At 48.7% G+C, this 26,023-nt stretch overlaps 1 protein-coding gene across 2 annotated transcripts in view; it reads right to left on the minus strand.

The window, feature by feature from the left end:
* Positions 1–534: 534 nt before the first annotated feature.
* The window catches only part of LOC126536965 (leucine-rich repeat, immunoglobulin-like domain and transmembrane domain-containing protein 3), a 294,777-nt gene continuing 269,288 nt past the window's right edge, over positions 535–26,023 (minus strand). For both annotated transcript variants that reach the window (XM_055073630.2, XM_050184043.3), the window contains one exon: positions 535–3,673. The gene's annotated coding sequence lies outside the window, so the exon portion shown is untranslated. The remainder of the gene's footprint in view (positions 3,674–26,023) is intronic.

Raw genomic sequence — 26,023 nt, forward strand, 5'->3', positions numbered from 1 at the left:
ACGCGATTCGAGCGCAACGGCATCCTAAACGCGGCAAGTTTAACAGAAGTTCACGTTATAACACTTTATCCGTAACCGGCGTTCTGCGCGGAGCAAGCACCAGAAGTAACTTTTTTTTTGTCGAGAGCCAACCACAGGCCAATCCAAGATATGCATCCTTCCTGCGCTCGCGCACAGGGCTACACTGGGCGAGTTCAAAATCCCGCCTAGCGGCGACCGTGCTGTGATGGAGTGCTCGAATCCCCGCGCCATGTCTTTACCGACTCGGCGGGTAGAGACAAATTGCGGGACGTTGCAGAGAATTATCAAAGCTGCTCATATAGCTGTCGGACCGTGTTTTCCTGCATGGCGTGGCAGCCAAGTGGTGAAAAAAGAGGCACGCTTTGGTCGCGTGCAGTGAATACGTAACGAGGTGCGCTGGGAAAAGGGAAACAAAACTAAAGAAAGAAAGAAAAAGGGGGATCGGGGAGGGCTATGAAAGACAGGGGAGGCCAGGGTGGAGGAACGGAATGAATCATCACTATGCGCCGAGCGTAAGGAAAACAAAACATTTTAATATTCGCACGTAATTTGACACCGTTCCTTCGAGAGCAAGATGGATGAGGCCTGCCGGCCTGGGACGACCCATTGTCGCCGCTCAAAATCCCTCCCGCGATCCCCACATAGGGTACGCGGATTAGCGCCGCTAAGGGCGCCCTTAGCCAACTACCTTACGCGGTCGGCGGGGGGAACATGCTATCTTGTCTTTGTTTCGTGTTTTTAAGTTCCTCTCTAGTGTCGTTACAGAGCAATATCTCGACGCTCTCTCTGTCTCTCTTTATTTATTTTACTTTCCTGCGCTTTCTTCCTTTTTTTAATTTCTTCACTTCCTCTTTCCTTACTCTAGCCAACATACTCTCTCCTTCGTGGTCTACCCTTTCTCCTGCGCGCGGTCCTCATTTCCCAAGTTATGCATGTTCCGATACTCTGTTTCCTGCTTCTGCGTCTTCTAGAACGAACGACATTTCGCGAGCCGAGAGACTCTCGCTGTTTAATTAGGTGACCCGCCCGAAAGAAAAAGGTCAGTTTTCTTTCCCTTTTCTTTTTGGTCACGGAGAGCTTAATTTTAAAACTTCGACGTCGAGCAACTTTTCGTTTTTGTGTGGGAGGAATTGAACCTCTCTCCTTCGTCGCTGTGCCCCCGATAGTCTCGCATCGGTAACGTGACGTGGCATACGCCATAGATCTCGTAAATGAAGGAATAAGGCGTTGCACTTTAGCAACAACCACAACAAAAAGAAAAGTAGTAATCCGGGATGGAACACGAAGGTCGATGTCACTACGTTGACCCGCCTCCCCCCCCCCCCCCTCCGCGCAACGTCAATCTCCTGGGGGAGAAGAGGGCGTCTCAATCGTAGTCAGGGAGTCCTCTCGTCTCGAAGGTATTGCACGGCACGCAATCTGCATCAGGCGCATTCGTCCTTGTTCACTTTTTTTTTTTTGTCACGGCGAGCCGATGACGCGCACAAGCACAGACACACACACACAGAACATGAAGGTGGTGCTTCGATATGGCTTTGTTTCTTTCTTCTTTCTTCTTATTTTCGCGCGTGGGATGATCATCCCTTTGCGAACTCCTGTTGATTAAGAAGCTGCAGTAGTAGCAGTAGCAGTTGCAGTAGTAGTAGTAGTAGCAGTAGTCGTGGGCTGCGGCGTGTAGCGTTCGAGGAGCGGCCGCGCGCAAGTGAGTTCGCCACTCCTTCTTTGGTCCGCTTGGTACACAAAGACACTCAAATACGCAGACCGCGAGCCAGCAGGCGCACAGACACAACAATCACGCACCACAACAACTGACGGCCCCTCTTCGCTGCGAAGGAAAGCCTCTTTCATCGCCAACAAGAATATGGGCCACCGCCGTAACGTGTCGTAACTCGCGAGAAACTATCGTTGTCTTAGAGGTCAAGGAACTCGGGCGCCAAGGTGCGGGGGTAGGCGGGCAAAATCGTGGCTCCTTCATATTGCTGGAAATTACCGATTGCGAATTGCCTCAGCCAACACCGCCAATACACTTCCAATGAGGTTCTGGCCTTTGCTATAGGCCCGCTTTGTTTCCTTTGCTTTTGTTTTCTCTTTTCTTTCCTTTTTTGCTATATCTTCAAACTGGCTGCTTTCGTTTTTAACTAGAACCACGTGGGATGTCTTTTTCTTTTCCATTTTATTTCAAGCGACTTTTTTCTCTTCTTTTTTCAACTCTTTCAGCATACTTTACAATCGGCTTCCTTGAGCTGTGGCTCTTGCAATGCTAGGTCTCAACTGTTTTTGTATTCGATGGGGCTTGATAATATTGAGTCGGTGTCTATTGGAAGATGACCCTTCTCGTATCTCATCATCGGTGCAGTTACTTCGACGTTAGCACGTGCGGATTTCTTTATCTCCAGAATGAGGTCTTCGTCACCGTTCACTGTGTGAACCTTATGTGGCCGCAGCTGTTCTGCCTGCTTATTTGTACCTATTTGAGATCAATCGGAGGTCAATCAAACTTTCATTGCAACTGCTAGTACGCTCAACTTAAGTCTGCGACACTTGCAGTGCACGTGAAAAGGGGAAAATAAAAATAAACGCGGATCGACTTAAAGTGCCTACTGCTTGTTGTAAATTCGGCTGCAACACAACATCTGGCGCCCGACTTGCTATGACTTTAATTATAAACTCATTATTCCTTTACCAACGTCAACTTTCGTAAATCTCTCACATAGTTACTTTTCGAACTTGATTTCATTGCGAGATTCTCTGGTAATACTTTATCACGTAAAATATACTTCACGTTTGGATGTACAGCGCTGTGTATAGTTAATGCGGCGTTATTACACTCCAAGCGAACCGACTAGTGGGCTAGATGGTACTGCATAACTTGAGGTTAAGCGCAAGAGTGCATGTAGGACAATAGAAGGGGACGAAGACACAGCGCTACTAACAACTATATAATTATTGCACATGGTTAACATATATATATATATCATGGTACAACGGGAAGAAAAGCCACGGTCATAGCGTAGATTACTTTTCGGCATAATCATCCACTACAGGCCTCTGATTAGAAGCAATAACTCTGTAAGTTGCCCATCTGTCTCGTTCTCAAAAAAAAAAAAAATATTAGAAGCAACAACTCTTTAATTTGCCCATCTTTTTCGTTGTCAGAAAAGATATCCTGTTTCTATCGCGTTGTAGTGGCCTGTGATTGATGATTAGCGAAAAAGTAATCTATTACTGCGACGGTGGCTTTTCTTCCTGTTGTACCATGATATGCGTTAACCACGTGCAATAAAAACTTAGTTGTTAGCAGCAGCGCTGTGTGTTCGTGCCCTTCTATTGTCTTACCGTGCTCTATTGCGCTTAACCTCATGTTATTACACTCATGTCCTCTTACATCGGAGCCATCTCTGTGCAGACGAAAACAGTTGAATTCGATAACGATAACGGAACGTTGTCGCTTAATGTCACTCCTCTTGGTATCATATACAGGCCTCTCAAAACCATCGATGCGCATGGAACTCCAGCCGGCGAAGTGCAGAATGTAAGTTTTTTTCTTCGTCACGGAATGTCCTTGCTACCGTTTATGCTGATGAGCAACAATGATCCAGGCTACTGCTTGGCAGGCATGAACTGCTTGGCAGGCGTCCAATCAGTCCGTCTCCTGTAATAGAAGAGCATAAGAAGAGAAGGGAAGTTAGTTTGCACTTTTACCTGTTCACCGCCATCTGAAATAGCAAGCTCTCGCATGTAGTTTAGCAAACAACGATGTTGGGCTTGTTGCCGCTTAGTTGTCAATGTTTGTGGCGGAGAATATAAGTGGAACAAGGAATAGGCGGACGGAACAGAATGACCAGACCATTACAGGACTGGCAGCTTGAGTTTAAACTTTTCTGTATTTGTCATCGAGCCACAATAACAACGCTTTGTCCGGGTGTTCACACTGTAGTAAATTGATCGAGAATGGTTTCACTTCATCTCCAAATGCACGAGTTCCTTCCTTTCGATTTTGTGGCATAGCAGCGGCACTTTACACAGGGAGAAAGAAAGCGGGGATGCTAACCAGGGGCCGTACTCTTGTTGCGTTACTGTTCGGTGCTTTTTTTCACTTTTGCGTGACGTAACGTCCAGTGCAAAGCCTCGCTAGCGTGATGGATATTTTATAGGTTGACTCGAAAACTTGACGACGTCAAAATAACCCTGATGAGAGGTGTGCCCTCGCTTTCGTAAAAACCATTTCTGCGGGTAATTCAGACGCGTTGAATATGACATTCCCAATTGTGATCGGCCAATCTTACGGTACCAGGAAAGTGTCCAGATGGGTATACATTACGCTAGGGCAAGAAAAGAAGGAGATCAAACATAATTGATGCTTCATTCATTAGTGTACTCAGCGTCATTGGCTTAGCGGAGCAGCATGTAAAATGGACTTGTTAGCTGTTTGTCATTGCGATGAACTGCGTAACATTTTTTATCACTGAAAGTGTCACGTGAATAAAATTGAATAGACAACGAATATCAACAGAAAATGCATAGAATAAGAAGCATCGCATGAATAGAAAAGAAGGCAACTCAAAAGAGAAACATTTCGACGAAAAGATTACCGTTTTCTAAAGCAGCTCACTTAGCTCACTTTGCACTATACAGCGTCATTCATGCCCAATACCGTTGTTTCTTTGGGACATGTAATTTCACCATCTGTGTTGGGCCGGACTGTTGCGCCTATGCTGTATACGTGTTTGTGTCTTGTTGTTGTTTTGTGTTTGAGAAACACCTAAAACACTCCGTCATCTGTTATTCTTTTTTTTTTCGTTTGTGACCCGTGCGTGTGTTGTACTCCTCACTTTCTTTCGTCGCCTCTCTCTCAAAATCCACTTCCCTCACCGCTTGTTTGCCGAGTAGCAAACAACCGGATACTCCCATCTGGTCAACCTCTCTGCCCTTCCTCGCGTCCCTCTCCCGCTTCCTTCCTCTGTCGCTAGCATTCACTCTCGCTCTGTTTAACCATCGTTTTCATCAGCCACACACTCGTCCTATATCCTGCTTTGTTTACTTCCCGCTAAGCTACACCGACCCAGTACGTCAGTGACAGGGTGTTGTTCCCCCTCTTACTCACAGTGGCTTAGAAACCTCAGTTGTGCATTTCCATCACTGCCGCGGTAACACGCACGTTCTCACGTGATCACGTCGTCACTGGCCCGCCGTACCGTGACGATGCGTAGCCCTCAAAGCGACCGGCCGCGACGCTGCCATGCAGCGTGCGGCAGCTAACTTCACGGTGCCCGCTTTTACGAGCGTGGTTGTTTCCGTCTACCTCGTTACGAGTGCTGTTCGCACTTGCCGGGAAATAGGGCACGCGCGATGCGTTATGAGAAAGAACGTTTCCAGGGCGTTCAAAACAAACAACACGTGAAGTGTGCACCAAAATGGGGCAAACGGCACAGGTGGTTAGTATACCACGCAGGCGCACAGATTACCTCAAGCAGTCGTTAAGACAATCCTTACCTTCAGCTTTAAATGGCTACGACTAAGAAAATGTCATTACAAGTACCTTAACCCGGAAACAAACTAAAGCGTATTTTTGTCAACAGAAATAAGTGCGAGCAGATATTAAAAGGGGAGAAAAACAAATTTTTATTCCAGATTGATTGCTGCGTGTCGTTTTCATCCGGACTCGTTTTTTTCTGATCACTTGGAACATGCTAATGGGCGTCTCAGCCATACTGAGAGCAGTGTTAATTTTTGGCTGCATATACACTGTAAGATGTACTCTTATATGTATCCTAGGTGTATTCATGACATCATATCTTTTTATCTTTTCTTTATAATTACGTTGTGATTATATAAGTTAAATGATGAGTAGTTTTCACGTTGTATATCGGACGTCGTTTATTTGTTTTATGTAATTCTGCCTGTTAAAATGAGTGCTTTTATGTTGAATGTCTATGGCAGACGTACTGCTACCGTGTGATTGCGTTCAGGCACATTCAAGTGCTATGTCGCATCTTTTAGCCTGCAGGATCCCCAACAAGCAAAACGTTCTGTATTGTGCATTCTGTAACCACGACGCGAAATAGAGTTGTCTCGAAGCTTGTTGTCGAGTGTATGGAAATGTGAATGAGCCGATTTATTGGCCACGACGCCTAATGCCAATAGCAGACGCGGCACGCCCTTTAGGCGGCGAAAATAGACTACACGCACTCCTCTCCCTCGTCTCTCCTCCCGATGCTAACACAATTTTACCGGGTGCCCTCATTTCAAAAATATGCAATGTTAACTACAGAAGTGGTGTCTGCCAGGCACCGGTAATTTAACTTCTGGTTCAATAATTCTTACAGAAGACCGATGAAAAGGCAGTAGAGCGCGCATATGTCGATATACCCTGTACTAAAGTAGAACTAGCAAACAAGTCGAGCTGATACACATAGAGGGTGTCCCAGCTAACTTTACCCAAGCTGTTCAATGAAAAAGAAGTTAATAATATGGTGCAAGATACAATAATAAAAACAAGGATATTTGGTGGTCAATGTTCTGGCCACCAAACACCGTACGTCTTAAGATCGTATCGTGCAACGTTTTCTTTAATCCTTTTTTTTTTACTTTTGTTGAACAATTTGGCTCTGAGCTGGAATACTCTCCTGCTTAAATAAATATATATATATATATATATATATATATATATATATATATATATATATATATATATATATATATATATATATATATATATATATATATATATATATATATATATATATAAGGCGTGGACGCGCGTGGCTGTGTATGTTTGTACTTACATACTGAGCAAGTCCATGCACTTTAGGAAAACGCATTTAGGCTTTACTACAAAATGCGAGCAAGGAGGAATACAAGGTTACGGCGGTAGTAGCAACCAATGAGCAGGATGAACGCCTTGGGTGAAAGACGCCGCTGAGCTATAACTAAATCTATAAAAATGCAGAGACGCACATGAAGAATTGCTTTCCCGGAGATCTGTATCAGTTTTTTTTACTATTATTATTAGCCTGAACATGATAGGAAGGCGCTGTCGGTGTACATACTCGCTCATACAGCATACGGTGCGCGGCGACGATGATATCGCACTTGGACTTTATACGGAATGTTACGGTGACGCCGACGACGACGGCATAAATGCGCTTGGGGTATCCTTATAATTGCTATTTCCGTAACATGAACATGTTAAACCACTTTTATGGTTATCTCAATCGATAGAACGAGTACCTGAAAATGTTCTCTACTATCATCCCGGATAGTTTCCTAGGATTCTTTATAATCACGATGATTTATGACTGTCGTGAGACTGCAGTCGCCGTAGACTACCTTACACAAAGTGGTGACGTGTGTACCGATAACCCTAAGTCATTTATTGAATATCAGAGGGAAAAAACAAATCAAACATCCCCTTCTAAGCAACCGCGCCTATTATAGACGCTGAACGCTGTGACAAATAGCTTGCCGATAAAAATTACTAATAATCTGGCAAAATAAGCACGGCACGATGTTATCGATGCGGCAGTGTTAAGTTAGCCACTTCTAGGAGCACTAATGTTCTCGTCAAAGAACCGCAGCTCAGCGTTTTATGACAAAAGCGTGCCCCTTGCAACCACCTGCGCCATATATGTAAGCAGTACTTAACATATTACACCAAAACAGCATCGTAAGGGTCGACATATTGATTAGATGAGCCACATACATGCATTGTGCTCGTCGAGCCGTCTTTTCCCCTAACCTTTGCCCCAGTACATGTTAGCCAAACCAGAATCTTGTCCGGTTAACTTCCCTGCCCTTCCCATCCCGTAGCCCTCGTAACACTTGTCTATATACTAAAGGCAACTGAAACGGTTTGTTGTTAAGGTATGATCTGGCTGAGTCTACCACAGGCCGCTGGTTCCATAACAGCGTCATCGAGAATATGTTTCCGCATGCAAATGCCAGCTAGGCGAAGAAACAGCGCATCTTGTGTTTTTAAGATGTGCTCCGCGTTCTTTCTCTGCCATGTTGCCGGACGGTCCAACCTCTCACCTTTTCTGTTGATAATTGGCTGCGACTGTGGATGGATGGATGAATCTTAATACGAACATTCTTTTTGAAACAAGATGGTGGCGGGCGCCACCAACCTCGTTACTTATTCCAATATTTCAACGTTTACTCTCACTGATTAAGAGGAGTCTGGGTGTGCGCGTGTGTGTGTGTGTGTGTGCGTGTGTGTGTGCGTGTGCGTGTGTGTGTGCGTGTGTGTGTGTGTGTGTGTCTGTGCGTGTGTGTGTGTGTGTGTGTGTGTGTGTGTGTGTGTGTGTGTGTGTGTGTGTGTGTGTGTGTGTGTGTGTGTGTGTGTGTGTGTGTGTGTGTGTTTGTTTGTGTGTGCGTGTGTGTGCGTGTGCGTGTGTGCGTGTGTACGTGTGTTCGCGCGCGCGCGCACGCGCGTGGGGGGGGGGGGGGGTCTTTCTCAATGAGTGACGATCGAAATTAAATATTTTGTCGGCCTAACAATTGACGTTGTTTTCATATTGCATATGCCTTACATTTACACCCCCAAGACATCATCTATATATAGAGCCGACATACGCATGCCTACTCCCACAGTACTAGGAAAAATAGGTGTATGGAGGCTTCCTGCCTCCATCTCGATATGCAGTAGCTCTACCTCCATCCATCTGTGGGTGACCCTCGGCGGCCGCTGCGCCAGCTATACCGGCCTTGACGAGCCGTGGTGGGACGCGCCCAGAGAACACAGCTCGCCAGAGCTAGAATATGCAGTCTCGTTGGAAGAGGTGCTAAAACCTCGGCTGTTCTGAGTGTTCTCGGTGTCGTTAACCGGAACTGTGCTGACCTGGGTCACGGCTGAGTCCGGGAACCCAAGCTGGGAACCTCTTATTGAGAACGCTAACCTACGCCAGCCCGACTCTGCAAGCTGTAAGGTGAAGGCGTCACTTGTCACGTTGTGGGGCTTAGGGATAATCTGCTGCCTAGAAGACATAGCACGAAAAGTGGTGATCTCCAGTCAGGCAGAGTACTCGCTCGGAAAAGAGTTGTCTCGAATAGGCGATGGTCGGTACATGGCACAGACTGACACTGCAGCAAAGCGTTCTCAATCTTTATAAAAGTGTACTGATGGCTTTGCACGCTTTCTTGTGGGACAGCCGAGCACTTTAGTTGCATTGAAATTACTTGTCAATCACACGCCACAATTAGAAAGACAGGAGGAAGAACCGTGGAGTTTTACACTGTGTGCTAAAGGGAACACTGGTGTTGCTATGTGCTGAAGCTCCGTGCTTTGCACTGAAGCTACGTGCTCCGCTTTAGTGTAGCTTTTCGGAATAGCCGTTTAATCAGCCCGGTGAGATGTGCAGTACATGCCATTTGCCTGAACTTCGGCATCCTGGCTTGGAGCGTCCCGGCATTCCCGCGGCGACTAATATTAAAGTGGAGGCAACAGCTGGCCACGCAGGCAAGGCGGCAACTTTCAACGCGAAAGACGAACAGAAGTTGTGTCGTCCATTCGACTTCTTTCCCGATTCATGGGACCCCGCGAATTCCACTAAGTGTAAGTCTGCTACATGCTAAAACATATCTACATTATCGCGTGCGATAAATTAACTCGTCGTTGTTGACCTGACACAAAGCAGGACGGCGCTAAAAAAAGCATTACATCTGTCTCTTAAGACTCACGTCAGCGTTGCCCTTTGCGGCATGTGCAGGACGAGCGTCTGAGGCTTAAAGAGACTCGTGCCTGAAAAACTCAGACGCCTTAAGAAAAGCGCGTCAGCTTATATGAAACATTACTTTCTCCCTTCTACGTGAAGACGGAGCATTTTCATCCGACGGCTGTTGCAAAGCGATTTCCTTTTTTTCTTTGCGGACGGCGCGGTAAATGCATCGGGTCTTCAGCGGCTCTCATCGGTGGTGCCGAGCACGTCTGCAGCTGCAGTAAGCTTTGTTTCGCTATTTTGCTTCGAGCCGTAAAAGAGAAGTATTACTCCCCTCTTTCTTTATATATATATATATATATATATATATGGTCATTTTTAGAAACTCCCTCGACAATGTCACGGAACAGCCTGAGATGGATAACGCAGCAGCAGGATAACAGAGTGTCGTCGCCGTGTCTCTGGTGAAAGTGCTGTAAAACACAGCGAGGAGCAACGCTAACTGTATAACTCGTCCCACGTCTGTGTTATTGATGCGCAGAGGCCGTAAACAGTAAGCTAAACTCCAGACCCAAAGTGCGAAGGTATTTGAAGAAGCTGCATACTATAAGATGCTGGGGCTTCGGGCTAGAATGTAGAAAAGCCCTGAAATAAAAGCAATCGGTGAAGGCCTACTTTTTCACGTTATTACGGGTTGATGTTGACAGAGCCGCTTTCAGCTTTGGGCCACTGCCGGCTGTATCGCCTGCGGAGAGAGCCAATGCCTTAGCAACGAAGCAGCGGCCTCTGGCGGTGAAAGTAGAAGCTTCCCGTGTAGTCCCCGGGGTACGATCGGGGCCCGAAAAATACGGCCGGAGAAGCGCTGCCATACTGGAGCGAGTTAGGCGGATGCACTCCAAAGTTTGTCCCGTGTTCGCCCTCCAGGTTCCTGGCTCAAGGAACTTCGTGCTGAACCTACTCCGTTTTCATTAGTTTCCTCTTGTTTTTTTCTTTAAGCCTGAAAGTTCCCTCCTTTATTCTACTTTATTTCTGAAAGTACGAAGTCTGCGAGGAAAATTAACCAGCGGTTCTTTTATTGTTTTGGTTGTCTCCCATGTACTTCTATTAAGGTCCTAAAGTTTTCACCTCTCAAAGGACGGTATTTAAAACATTTCTGTCACGGAAATTCCGCCCGCGATTGATCTTCACCGCGGCGATCGCATTCGTATTGTGTCAATCGTTATTAAGCTTTTCTGTTTAGCTCTGTAACGCTGTTTTCGAAACGCCGCTAATAAGCACCCTAAATTCAATGTCATATCGCTAGAAGTTTATTCTTCCTTTTACGTTGATGAATAGACGTATTGACGGCACCGAATAACTTTGTGATGCACCAAGGAAACTATGTGGTTTGTGTATACACCAATGAAAAAAAAAAAACAATCGTGAGACATTCTACTCTGTGAAGGTGGTCGACCAGCCAAGCTGTTTGTCACACAACACGGTATTAAATCACACGACACGGTATTAAACACATAATTTCGAACAAAGGTACGAACTCATTTATTGTTTTGGTGGGTGGTCACTATTTCACTCGCAACGGCAATCACATTCTTTGATAATGTCAAATCGATGCACATACGCCTCTGGGTGGTCGGTTAGGCGGGATCTGTGTGCAATGGATGTGTCTGCACTACGGAACGCGTAAACCGCTCCCTTTTCGGTGCCGACAATTCCACATTGAAATAACCGACGACAGCAGCGCTAGCGTCATCGTAGCAAATTCAGGCAAAGTGAGTAGCCATGAACCTTACGGGACTATGATTGGATTGAATAAACTTTATTATACGGGTCTATGAGTCATCGCATTTTTTTGTCATCGAATTTTTCGCTTGCTTACGGGGCTTTGAGCCATTGATGATGACAGTTTTCGACATGGTGTTCTCTATGTTGTATGCGTGATTAGAAAGAATTTAAGCACTGTTCGCTTCACTTTGCTGAGTGCTCGTCATTGAGTCATGAGTCATTGCATCTTTTGCCTGTTTACGGAAAAACAATGGAAAGAATGATTTTAACACGTCTGGAATGGTACTTAGAGTAATATGAAATCTATCCACATGCTATGGCCGGATTCAGACGGGGCCGTTCGTCAACAGACAGCGTTGTTGACTTGATAACATTTGTGCAACACCAAAAGGCCTGTAAGCGACTATCTGCTGCTCTGTTTCTAGACGTTAAAGGAGCCTATGATAATGTCACCCATGAAGCCATCCTTAGCACGTTAGAAGCCGTCGGACTGGGTGGTAAGATGTATATGTGGGTGCGCAACTACTTACAGAGGAGACCATTCTACGTGTACACAGAAAATGGCCCGACATCCGAGCATTACGGTAGCCGAGGAGTCCCTCAAGGAGGAGTGCTTAGCCTGACTCTTTTCAATCTCACCCTCAGTGGATTAGTTTACAACCTGCCAAGCACCGTACGACTTTCCATCCATGCGTACGACATCTGCATTTGGGCATCAGGTGTGACACGACTTCAGCTTCACGCTCGGCTTCAGAAGGCAGCCACAATGACATCTTGCTACCTTCGTGAACAAGGACTTGAAATTTCATGTGGAAAGTGCTCAATGGTGGCATTCACAAGGAAGCCAATGTCTGGTTACGGCGTATCTATTAACGGACAACTTATACCATACAGCAGAAGTCACAGATTCTTGGGAGTCGTAATTGACAGAGACCTGTTTCGGACTCCGCACGTCAATTACGTGAAAAAGCGGCTGACTGCTATCTGTCACCTGTTCAGGTTCCTTGCAGGAAAAAGTTGGGGAGTATCTATACACGCTATGTTACAGCTGTACATGGCGTTGTTCGTTGGATTCCTGCGATACAGCCTGCCTGCAATATCCAACACCTGCCAGACTAACCTGCGTACGATTCAGAGTATTCAAGCTCAAGCCCTTAAGATATGTCTTGGCTTACCACGCAGTGCATCAACAGCTGAAACCATTGCCCTTGCGCAGGATTACCCGATCACGACGCACATTACCATTGAGACAGTGCGTATGCATCTCAGGCATTATGCTAGGACCCCTTCCCACCACTTGGCGAGCCTCACTGCTGCAAGGCCCTGCTCGACATTTAGCGGTATTGTCAGTGCACATCGTGCGTCGTTTACTTCAGGGTACGCACCTGCGGCCAAGCCAGCGTTTCCTCCGTGGTGTTTGAGCCGTCCACAAGTACATATAATGATTCCAGGACTACAGAAGAAGACAGATATACCGGCCCCTGCTCTAAAACAGCTGAGCTTACTTCTTCTGCATGAAAAGTACAGCAACCACGTGCACATCTATACCGATGGATCGACTACGTCATGCAGTTCTTCTGGTGCCGTGGCTATACCAATGCGAGGAATGACACTGTGGTTCAAGACATCGCATGTCACGACCTCAATGGCGGCAGAACTAACGGCCCTGCGTCGAGCACTGGAATTCATTGATTCTGAAAGACCTAGAATATGGGCTCTGTTTTGTGATTCAAAACCGGCATTACAGTACACACAGTCAGTTCTCCGACACGGATGTCATGACCAATGGACATACGAAGTGGTGAAACTTTACCATGATGTCCAACAAAAAGGTCACGAGGTCGTTTTTCAATGGGTACCTGACCACTGTGGAATCAGTGGCAATGATTCCGCCGATAACGCTGCTCGCACAGCACATCAAGAAGAGCACAGCGTTCCAATTCCGCTTTCGAGGACTACGCTGCAAGGCAGCTTCGACACCTGGCACGCAGTCTCACACTGACCGAGTGGAACTCGCCAAACTTACGACTTACGCGACTGCATCGACTAAACCCCTCCCTGCAACTCCGACCTCCACTCGGACTCCCTCGACGTGAAGCTGCGCTTCTCTGCCGCCTTTGGTTAGGAGTGGCCTTCACAAAGGCATGCTCTACATTAATTGGAGTGACTGACCGTGCAGCATGCGAGGTCTGTGGCACTGAAGAAAACATCGATCACCTGCTGTGCCACTGTCCAAGATATGCCCCAGACAGACAAGAGCTTGCCAAAGCGTTCCAAAAACTGGACAATCGGCCGCTTTCTGTGCAGGTGCTGGAATACCGCCCCCATCGCCCGCCGGCCCATAAAGCGGTGAAGGCGCTCTTGTGCTTCTTAAGGACGACGGGTTTGTGCGACCATCTGTGACTATTAATGCAATTTCTGTAAGACCACACGCGTCTCAGCGAACTCGCCACAATTTCCTTCTTTCCTTCCCTCCTCTCTCTCCCTGTGATCTTTGTTTTCCCATTTCCCATTCCCCCAGTGTAAGGTAGCCAACCGGACGTTATTCTGGTTAACCTCCCTGCCTTCTACTTTTCTCTTTCCTCCTCCTCCCTACGGGAGCATGAATGCTTACGGGGGGTATGAACCACTGATGATGATAGTTTTTGTTCACGGACAACACAAATGCACGAATCCCTAGCCACATATCGGCCTGCCCTGCTGACTTGAAGCACCGGGGCCGACTTCTGCAGGAGTCCTCCCGCCTGGGGCTCCCATGTTCACGACAAGAAGATATCCTCTTCCCCAGTCGTAATCAGCTACCAGCCTTCCTAAGTGTCATCGAGTACCTCGACTCGTCGGCGCTCTCGGCGAGACTCTAGGAAATTTCAAAGGCGAATAGCCTAACGGCTATTCACCATCTCGGGCCTCCTGATCCGCCTCAACTTCGCTTCTTCTGGGCCACCTCCTATGGTCTATCACCAGTCCACTCCTCCGGTCGAAGCCTATGGGCCTTCCCGGTCGGGCTGCTCCGCTGCTGCCATGGCGACTCTCTACCTTTCTCCCTCCTTCTGTCTCCTTCACTCCCACATCCATCCCCCTGCTGGCGCTGAGCCGCGCTCCCGCAAGGGTTGCAGAAGATAGTGCCAGCCTTTCCTCCTTTCCCCACAAGAACCACTTCTCTTCTCTAGTCACATATCGTTTAACTGTAAAATGCGTGAAGGAATGACGACGACTGCTTGTGCTGGAGCTCACGTCTGCACTAATGTATATCACCTGCCGGCCGGGGCCGACTCGGTTTTCGCTATATCGGGTGCCTGTTCGCGTTGCAAGGTAGCGGCCAGTTGTGCAATGCAGCCGCAACCAGCACTTGCAAAGTGAAAGGAAGAGACAAGGAAAGCTTTGCTCTGAAATGACAGGGATTCGGGTGCTTTACCATCACAACAAAAGGCCCCCGTGGGTAGAAAACTGTGAGGCACTGGTCTGCTCCAACTTCTTAGGACTATCGTAATGTGGTAATGAGAGAGAGAGAGAAAAGTCAAGAGAGCAAACCGGGTTGCACCTGGTTTGCTACCCTACACTGGAGGAGGGAAAAACTTGTTTTCCTTTTCTTCCGCCTTACATTTTTTCTTAATGCACCGGTGAAACAGTGCCGAATTCGGCACCACCCTATCATCTGGTAATCAATGCTGCTTGCGTCAGCTGGTAAAGAACCTGCCCTATCGCGTCAGGGTCGCCCGAGGATGGCGCCATAGAGCAGTGTAAATTATCCTTCGTGTTAGTATCATGACCTAATTCGGCTGGTCGTTTCGGATCGCCGTGGAATCTCTACTATGGCAACGTAAAAGAGCCATAAAGCATTTGTGCTGGCATAAAACGACTTAATTGATGATACTGAAGCCACATTATAACTACCGTACCCAGTTATCCTCGCAGTACTGCTTTAAAGCGTTTTTTTTTTTTGCAACCTTATTATTAGCACTGCCAGAGGGCTCTCAAACGACTACATCAATGTGCCATAAGTGTAGATTTACAGATGCGACCGAGGGTAAGGGAAAGAAGGGAGGCAAGTGGTGGACGTGTTAATCAAAAGCATAACTGCGCTAGAAACAGTTACATCTAGAAACTACATTATTAGTTCGCGGAAGACATTTGCGCCTTGTATTTGCCCTTGCGTGCACCCGTCTCTTCCCGATCTCCTTTTCGCATAGCGGAAACAACAATATAATAATATTTGTAAGAAAATGAAAAGAAACCACGTCATACGGTCATAAATCCACAGCACACAGTCCTATACACCAATGAACATATCAGTATGTTTTTTTTTTTTTGCTTCATGAGCACCACCTCCCATAATAAAGCTAACATAAATGACGAGTTCACGAAGAAAAGCTAGAAGTTCGCATTCATTTCAGAAGCATTACCAGTTCTTAAACCTAAGTCTGCTTGTGCTAGCTTCATGGAGGTTGTTTAGGCAAATACTCAAAAAAAAAACCCGAATGTAAAACGAGAGCTGCCCAGTATAAGCGATAAAAGAAACTTCGCAGGGCGAATAAATATTAAAAAAAATCAGACTCGGTTTCACGCAATTTTTGTTGTCCATAACCAAGTAACTGCTAATGTCAAGTTAACACCGTGTTTGCAATTCTAAATCAGCGCGAGGCAAGAAATAGAAAGAACGAAGCGTAACTCTGGCAGCACGGAAGAGGGTAAAGGACGCCGAGTTGGATCCCGCCGGAAATGGAGGAGCCCCGCATATATTACGTGGGGTAGGGAAAAGGGGGGGGGGGGGAGGGGGGCTGGAAGGGTTGGAAGCTTATCGTAATAATCCCCGGGAACAAGGAACCCCTTTCCCTGCCGTGTCTTTTTCCCCCGAGCGAGGGGTAGAAATAAGGTCAGAGCAACGCAAGGAAGGCGAACCGCCTGGGCTGGCCAAGATCCTCAGCAAAGGCCTGTACCCGACTGCATGTATACTTTGCCATTTCAGCAGTTCTATGCAGCAATGTAGATACTATAGACGCTGCTTTAGCCGATGAGGAAAGGCCGCATTTTGTCAGACTGACAAGAGAGAGAAAAGAGAGAGAGAAAGAGCTGTACCTTCTTCCCCCCGTGCAGGGTAGCAAACCGGACGTGCGTCTGGTTAACCTGCCCGCCTTTGCTCTTTTCTATTTCCGTCTCTCTCTCTCTCTCTCTGTGTGTCCGACTGACTGTGTTCGTCTGCTGCAGTGAACATGCCCACGCCTTTGCGTCGTCGTCTTGCTTCGAAAGAGAGGCACGCGCTGACGATGATAGGTAATGCAGACGGACAATGGTGTTAGCAGCGCAGATGGACAACCGCATTGCCACACAAGAGCACCAGAATACTAGTGGAGCGCGTCCTGCGTAATCTCGTGCAACACTACACCAGAGAGGCACGGTAATGTATACGCACATTGGGCGAATTCCGCTGCGTTGCATAATTCTGATTAGACTAAAGGAGCCTACACGGCGGAATCACCCGAGAAGCTGCGTTTGTTCAGGCAGGAAAGAAAGGTCGTTTCTGCGAGCACAGGACACCGCAAAACGATAGCTGACGTTGCTTAAGCGAGAGTGCATATAACTTGTACAGCGATGGTGTGCGGCACGGATGCGCCGCTGTCAAAAACTCGAGAATTACTTTATTCCGTGCGCCAGAGATAGCCGCAGAGCGAACGTGGTAGAATTCAGAGTACTGCACGGTATTAGTAAGATACCAGGCACTGCTGTGCACACGGGCGGAATGCAGCGCTGAGCAGACCGTAAGAGTTCCCGACCAGTCCACCTTAAGGGAGCGGTGCCTTGTCGCTCACTGGCTCCTTTCACAGTGGGCCGGTGTGCGTCCTTGGCCAGCCGGGCAACGAGGCCTCCGGTATAAGAGGTGGCGGTGTCGTTCCTGGCAGGTTGGGGGGAATCTGAGGATTTCGGGCCGAGTCCCCGCTAATCCCCTCGGGAGTAGACCGGCGGCGGGGTACTAGGTTCGAGACTCTCCGAAAGACGACCAGCGTATATAGACGACAAAAAAACAAAAACAGCAAGGACTCGAAGGAAACAGACGGAATACTTGTGTGGCGCACGCCCGCGGAAATGGGGGAAGGACGCACAGACGGTCGACCGGAAGGGACTGACGGACGGACGAAAAAAGACGGACGGACATGACGATGCACGGCGCTCAATAATCGATGGCCGTGCTCGGAAATAGCGGGCAGCGGGGGAGGGGATTAGGGCCCGTTCGTGTAATGAACGCGCCGCCGCCGACGCTCTGTTCCATAATGAAGGACGGTCGATCCGTTGCCGCCGTCCATGCGAAGATCCGCGGTGCGCATCGACGAGACGTGGCTGGCATGTAGCGCTGTTGCGCCAACCTCCCCCTTCCACCATCACGCCGTGTTCTCACGCGGCCCATGGGCTGTGTGGCGAGCCTTGTCCGACGAGAGAGAGCCACTCGAAATCCCTGTTCTGCCACGCCGCGCTCCCGTGTCTATCTCGCGTCCTGTCTTGAGCGATTAAAAGCTGGTAAATGCCATTACGGTCATCCCAGCCGCCATCTCCCGCAGTCAGTGCACTGTGAGAGAGAGGGACGAGCTTTAATGAACGGAACGCGGAGAGGTCAACCCCGAAAGACATGTTCCAAGGCTTGCTTCGTCGATCCCACCTCGGGACCAGCTGGGGAACGAGAGAGGAAGGGCGGAAGAAAGACTCTAGGGCTAGATTAGTGATAATGATGAAGATAGTTCTCACACAACCATATATAGCGATGTTCCGTACCATTGTCGAGAACGAGTGCAGCGTGGCACCTCAGCGCTCTTGCCCATATTACTTATCTAAGTAAATGGAACACACTGAAATTCACCAACCGGTGCCTATATCTCATGGACCTTGGCGTATGAGATTACAACTTTTACCGGGTGTTAACCGAAGAAAAGAAACTTTACGAACCACCTGCAAGTAGGAGTTTCTTTCCCAAACGCCTCCTCATATTCCTAATTGGAATGATGGACAGTCCCAATTGCAGCAGATATTACGTCTAAGAAACAACCAAATATATCGTGTGTGACTTCCCTACATACGAAGACGAGATGAGTACCTTTTGCACAGCTTTGGAGCACTTAGACGACCGTCCTTTCACAGAGGAGGAGATCTTGGGCCCGTGACCTCATGCGTCTGCTATGTGCAAGGCCACAAAGGTGCTGGTGCGTTTCTTGAGATGCACCAGCCGGTATGAACGCCTGTGACTGACTCAGTGGTGCACGCTTGTATGCGTAACAGTGGACTCTGGCCTTCTTTCTTCCTTCTCCTCTTGCAATCCCCGTTCCCGCTTCCCCAGCGCAGGGTCGCCTACCGGACTCAGCCTGGTTAACGTCCCTCCCTTTCCCTTATTGGCATACATATATATATATATATATATCTTCCGTACACACGATGCCCCGTAATGCTCATCGGTATTTTCCGTTTTCTAGAAAGGCTTGTGCCGACGGAGCCGAAAACAGCACATGTCGAAAGAGATAGGAAAATAGAATTGGTCCGATTGACATCACGACTACGAGTTCTTTCTTTCTATTTAACCACTGAATGGTTCAAAAACCGTTCGCTTTTGTGAAAGCGAGTGCATATTTGTGACTGAAGCTGCATACTAGCTTGATAACAGTGATCTTAATAGTAGAGCGCTTTATTAGAAAAACAAATAACAAAGAGAAGCACTGAGACAGTCTGACATAGCCTCGTTTTAACACGCTGCAGTTTTAAATATGTCACACCAGCTAGCCTAAAAAAAGCTTTCTAGTTAACGGTGGTGAAACGGTATGCTGCAAATCTACCGGCGCAATTCATGTTCATGAAAATAGTAACGCTGATGCGGCCATCAACGCAAAGCAAGAATAAGAAGCATGTGCGCCCTTGTGATAAACGCAAAGGAATGGAACGACTCAGCATGTCTTTTAGAACTTCTGCCGTGTTCCTCCAGACGCCGTTAAACACTGCATATTATCATGACGATGAGCAAAACGAGAACAAGGTGAAAGCAGGAGCCCTGCTTTCACCTTGTTCTCGTTTTGTTCATCGTCTTGAATTTCCATCTCCCGCATTCCCCGTGTTTTCCCTACATATTAACATGTTCCTCAAGAGTACTTGCTATCACGATTGACCCACAATATCCACGGCTTCGAGCGCAGCTGGATTCGGATCGAGCAAGATTGAAAAGCATAATTCATTAGTGTTTTTATTACCCGCGCGGGACTCGTAATATTATTTAATGTTCACTGTAGTCAACGCCGCAGGCTTAGAGCACCAAGAACTGCATGTTTTACTTTTTATTTTTGTTAGTTGCTGCAAACCAAATGCCTACAATCCCACAACAATTGGCGTGGTCGCTGTAGGTCTGTCGTCAAGCTTTTTATGCACTAACGTAAAGGCCTGAAAGTATTGCCATTGCCGCTCGCGGATGGCTTCAATGTCTATAGAAGGGACGCACTTACTGTGAGCAAGCAGAAAGTACCTTGCGGAACGTGCGGTACAGCTTGGAACAGTGAAACTTGCTGGTGTTTGCGGTGCAGTGCCACTTTAGGGCCAAGTTAAAGTTTTCCCTCAAGCTATTTGTTGATGTATGGGAAGAATGCCTCGTTTTGCTAATTGAACCGCGAGAAAGTAAGTGCCATCTATGCCGCTAGAATTTTATAGAGAATGAATGTATTTTTGAACTGGCCGCGTACTATAACCAGGAGATCCAAGTTGCATTATTTTTATTCTAAGTACTTCGAAGTTAAAGTAAAGAAGAAGAAAAAAGAAGGAACAACAGAAACGAAAAGTTCGCAAGAACGTATTGCAACGTCACAGGTGGAGTAATATTTACCTTGGCACGGAAGTCGGCTGTTCAAAAGGAGCGTGACCTTTTCATTATGCTGGTCAACATGGTTTTTCTTGCGTAGCTGGACATGAGGCAACACTCAAAGAATACCAAAGTCCTTGCGGAACTGTTCATCACACTAAGACTCGGCGAAAAGAGAGGTGAACATAGCGCTGTATTGTTGGGTCGGTCGTAAAATCGAACTGCTGTATGCCATCTCGCGCCCGGTTTCGATAATAATGTGTCGGACATCATGGTTCTCTAGTATTCGCTCCTACACAAACGAATAATCCCAGCGCGAGATATCTGCGAATAAATATGTGCCCTAGGGCGCTATAAGGTAAAACTATTCCAAACTTTTCTATTCCGATTCTGTAATCAGCCCTCCGCGATTGGCCAACAACTTTTTTGGACCACCCCCACTTCACCTCACTGTCACGCGATATCCCGAAAACCTCAATACCTCTCCATCTGATATGACGTGTACACACTGATTATGCATGAGTTGACCCAAAAAAGAAAAATAGTTATTTCTGATTCGACGCCTTTTCGCCATTCGCCCCCAGCTATCGGTCAAGAGTTTTCGGGCTGCACCCACTTCACCTGCCTGTCACGCGACATCACAAAACCGCAAGAACTCACCGCGTCAAAGTGACGTGTACGCGATAAAGAAGCATTAATACGCCGAACAAAACTGAATTTTCTTCTGAATAGCCGCAGGCTGCCCCGTTCCGAGAGGAATAAAAGATGGCTACCGCAGATCGCTCAGGCGCTTGCTACTGTTACGTTTCGCCTACAACGCGCGGTAATGCCGGCGCGGATGCAACGGACGCCGGGGCTTTGTTCAAAGCGGCGGACATTTTGGCCCGTTCGACGCCGCCGCAACGCCTACCCGCCAAGCGTGTCCAGGCGTGTTTCAGTGCCACGTGTCTTCGTGTGTGCGTGTGTGTGTGTGTGCCCTCGCTTGTCAAAGCGCGGCAGCCGGGGAGCGGAGTTCCCCGAATGAGGAGCCTGGAGGTCTCTCGGCTCAACCGTTCGCGCCGTCGTGTGGGCGGGTTGGCGATGCGTCACTGCACTCGGTTCAGCAGGTCTCTCGGCTCGACCGTGCGCGCCGTCGTGGGCTCATGCTCCGCCGTCCCGTGACCTTCATCCCGTGACCTTCATCCCGTGACCTTCCCTTTTGGACCGCGACGCCGAGAGTATAAGAGCAGCGGCCCCCGGACGCCAGAGGAGAGGCTCCGATTTGTACTGTTGAGTTACGTGCTCTCCCGTCTCTCCACTTCGGTCGACCTGACCGGCCGCTCTTTTGCTATGTTAGAATAAACAAGTTGTTCTGTTACCAGTCTTCTCATGCTTTGCCGGGACCTTCGGATGCTTCCAGTGCCCCAGGCCGCCAGGCCAACGCTACCCTTGGGGCTTGCGACCCATTGGCAATAACGGGCGTCAGCACCGAGACCCCAACAACTCGGGCCAGCGGTGCGATTACAACATCTGGTGGCAGCGGTGGGATCGCGACAACGGAGGCCAGCAGCGAAGTATGCTGAGCAGCACAACGACCATCCGGGAGCAGCGCAACGAGCCCTGTGTGATGACTGGTTGCCTGCAGCGGAACGACTGCGCTGAAGTCTTGGCTGCAAGGTTTGGTGAGTGCGGGACTTTCTTCTTCTGAGTTTTGCCAGGCTTTTGTTAGTGTCAGAAACAGAGCTGGTAATTGTGGTTGTCGTTGCTGCCGGGTTAGTTTGCGGCAAGACAATAGTAGGCAGTAGAGAAAGCAGCATTCAGAGCAGCCATGGATTTGAAGTCGTTGCGCAAACCGAAATTGCTGGAGCTTGCGAGAGAGTTGGGTCTGGATGTCTCAGACAAACTCAGAAAACCAGAACTGCTAAGGGCTATTCTTGAGTTAGAAGCTGAGGATGACGAGCTGTCGGAATGCCTTGAGACCATTGAGGAGAGGGAGGAGGAAAAAGAGAAACAGGAGCGCGAACTTAAAGAACAGAAAGAGAAAGATGAGCGTGAACGTAAAGAGCAACAAGAGAAAGAAAGAGAGCGCGACCGTCAACACGCTTTGGAAATGAAGCGTCTCGAGTTAGAGATGGAACGCGCTCGTAATGGAAGTCAGGCACACGGTGCAGGAGAACGAGTATTGTTCAAAATGACTGACCTGATGCGGCCGTTTAAGCTTGGAGAGGACATTGGTTTGTTCCTGGTTAACTTTGAGCGAACGTGCGAGAAGCAGGGGTTCTCTCGGGAAACGTGGCCACAGCGCTTGCTCACTTTGCTACCCGGCGAGGCGGCCGACGTAGTCGCTCGCTTGGAGAGAGAGGAGGCAGAGGATTTCGACAAAGTGAAATCGAGTCTGCTAAAAAAGTACCGGCTGTCAGCGGAGGCGTTCCGTCGGAAGTTCCGGGAAAATGAGAAAGGCAGAAGTGAGTCATATACAGAGTTTGCCTACAGGCTAATGTCAAACATGCAGGAGTGGCTCAAAGAAGAGAAAGCGTTTGGTGACCACGAGAAAGTTCTGCAGTGTTTCGGGCTAGAACAGTTTTATAGTCGGTTACCTGAGAACGTGCGGTACTGGGTCTTGGATAGGCCAGACGTTAGTACGGTGGCTAGAGCCGCTGAGTTAGCCGAGGAGTTTGTGACGCGTCGGGCTCGTGGAGCTAAGGACGGTCAAAAGGGTGAATTTGGCTCCAAGTTTGAGAGGCCAAAGTTCACGCCCATGAGAGCAAAGGGGGACACACGTAGTTCGGATGCGAGTGAAAGCAGTCCGACCGAACGTACGGAGACGGCGGCAACCGAAGCCGAACGCAGAAAGCGGTTCGAGATGAGGCAAGCGCGCGTTTGTTATACGTGCCAGAAGCCGGGTCACTTTTCGGCGCAGTGTCCGACCGAACGTAAGGAGACGGCGGCAGCCGAAGCCGAACGCAGAAGGCGGTTCGAGGCGAGGCAAGCGCGCCTGTGTTATACGTGCCAGAAGCCGGGTCACTTTTCGGCGCAGTGCCCAGAAACAAAACCAAAAGTCGTGTTTTTTTCATTAGGCAGCACTGACGAGAACATCAAGCTTCTCGAGCCTTACATGCGAGACCTCCTCGTGAACGGGAAAGAGTGCCGAGTGCTTCGCGATACCGCAGCTACGATGGATGTCGTTCACCCCTCTTACGTAGAACCCGATATGTTCACGGGCGAGTGCGCATGGATCAAGCAAGCAGTGGAAGCTCATAGCGTGTGTCTGCCGGTAGCAAAAGTGCTTATTGAAGGACCTTTCGGAGCACTTGAGACGGAGGCCGCAGTGTCATCTATGCTGCCCCCCCAGTACCCGTACCTATTTTCGAACAGGTCCGATCACCTCCTGCGCGAGAAGGGGCTTTTGTTTGGTGAGGCTAGCGTTCAGGCCTTAACCAGATCGAACGTTCGGGAGCTCGCTGCAAAGGCGGTAGTTGCGGGGCCGACGTTGTTGAACGATGAAAAAGGGTCAGAGGCGCAGCAAGCTGGTATTCAGAGCACGCCCGAACGGGATAAATTTGAGCCTGTAGCGTTAAAGGCACCAGATACTGGAGAGGAAATTCCCGATGCGGGAAAGTTAGAAGAGCTTCCGGTCGAGCTTCCGGGACTAGGCTCAGTGACAAACAGGAAAGACACCGATCAAGTCATTAGTGACTTAATAAGTAAAGCATCGCTGTCGCCTGAGCAGAAAACCGAACTACACCAGCTCTTACAAGAGTTTCAAGGTCTGTTCTCTGAGAGGCCTGGTAGGACTTCTGTCCTTACTCATGACATAGAACTTACCTCCCCAGAGCCAGTACGATCCAAGGCGTACCGGGTGTCACCCCGCCAGAGCGATATTATGGAGGCTGAGGTAAAGAAAATGCTACAGCTCGGTGTTATTGAAGCGGGTGAGAGTGATTATACCTCCCCTTTGATTTTAGTTGAGGTACCGGGCAAGGAACCTCGTCCTTGCGTCGACTACCGCAGGCTTAATTCCATCACTAAGGATCAAATTTATTCGATCCCTAACATCGAGGAGCGCCTTGAGAGAGTGAGTAGCGCTCAGTTTATTTCCACCCTAGATCTTGTCAGGGGTTATTGGCAGGTTCCACTTACAGAAGAGGCTAGGAGGTATGCGGCGTTCATTTCACCAATGGGGACATTCCGTCCTAAAGTTTTGAGTTTTGGTTTGAAGAACGCGCCATACTGCTTTTCAAGCCTCATGGATAAAGTGTTGCGGGGACAGCAAGAATTCGCTTTACCGTATCTAAACGACGTAGCGATATTCTCCGCATCCTGGCCTGAGCATATGGCGCACTTGCGGGCAGTGCTAACCCGCCTGCGCGATGCGGGCTTGACAGTCAAGGCTCCCAAGTGCCAGTTAGCACAGGCCGAGGTTGTCTACCTCGGACACGTGATTGGTCGGGGTCGTCGCCGCCCCTCTGAAATAAAGGTGGCCGCTGTGCGAGACTTCCCGCAACCGCGCACGAAGACCGATATTCGGTCGTTCTTAGGTGTCGCCGGCTACTATCAGAGGTACATCCCCAGGTACTCTGATATCGCGGCTCCCTTGACGGATGCTCTAAGAAAGACAGAGCCGCAAACAGTCGTCTGAGATGAGACGAAGGAAAGAGCTTTTAGCGCCCTAAAGAGCGCCCTAACAAGCCAGCCTGTGCTACGATCGCCCGACTACACAAAAGGGTTCGTTGTTCAGTGTGATGCTAGTGAGCGAGGCATGGGCGTTGTACTGTGCCAACGGGAAAATGGAGAAGTAGAACACCCCGTCCTGTATGCTAGTCGTAAGCTGACGAGTCGTGAGCAGGCGTATAGCGCCACCGAGAAAGAGTGTGCGTGTATCGTGTGGGCCGTTCAGAAATTGTCATGTTACCTAGCCGGCTCGAGGTTTATCATTGAAACGGATCACTGCCCTCTCCAATGGCTGCAGACCATCTCTCCCAAAAATGGCCGCCTCCTGCGCTGGAGCCTCGCTTTGCAACAATATTCCTTTGAGGTGCGTTACAAAAAGGGGAGTCTCAACGGTAACGCCGATGGCTTAAGTCGAAGCCCCTAACGTGGGAATCAGCCTCAAAATTGCTTGTTACTGATGTTTTTCTTCCTGAGGCAGGATTTTTTTTAACTTATTGCTTTTGTGTAGTGTTTCAAAGTGATGATGTGCTTTTTAGTGCAATTTTTCCGATTTGTGGACGCGTTCTGAGTGCTGCTAAACTACTGTAAGGAACTAGGCAGCAGTATAAAAGGGGAAAGAGCCTGGCAGGGCTTAGTGAGGGTTGTGCCGTGCTTGCTGACTGAGCGGTTGACTTTCGGCGTAGTTCTAACGCTTGCCGGAAACGAGAACAAAAATGTCAACTCTCCCGAAGTCACTTTGCAGTGTCCTGTGTGCACCTGAACGTGAGAACGAGGCCTTCTCTGTGCGCTGCGCTCAAGAAACGCCAAAGGACGCCCGACTACGGTTATGAGCATCATCGAGCGACATCCCTCCGGACAGCGGATGCAGTCCCCTGACCATCGGGATCTCCTTCCCCCGGCGGGGCGGTCTGTTACGTTTCGCCTACAACGCGCGGTAATGCCGGCGCGGATGCAACGGACGCCGGGGCTTTGTTCAAAGCGGCGGACATTTTGGCCCGTTCGACGCCGCCGCAACGCCTACCCGCCAAGCGTGTCCAGGCGTGTTTCAGTGCCACGTGTCTTCGTGTGTGCGTGTGTGTGTGTGTGCCCTCGCTTG

The sequence above is a fragment of the Dermacentor andersoni genome, chromosome 4, assembly GCF_023375885.2.
Source record: "Dermacentor andersoni chromosome 4, qqDerAnde1_hic_scaffold, whole genome shotgun sequence".
NCBI lineage: Eukaryota > Metazoa > Arthropoda > Arachnida > Ixodida > Ixodidae > Dermacentor > Dermacentor andersoni.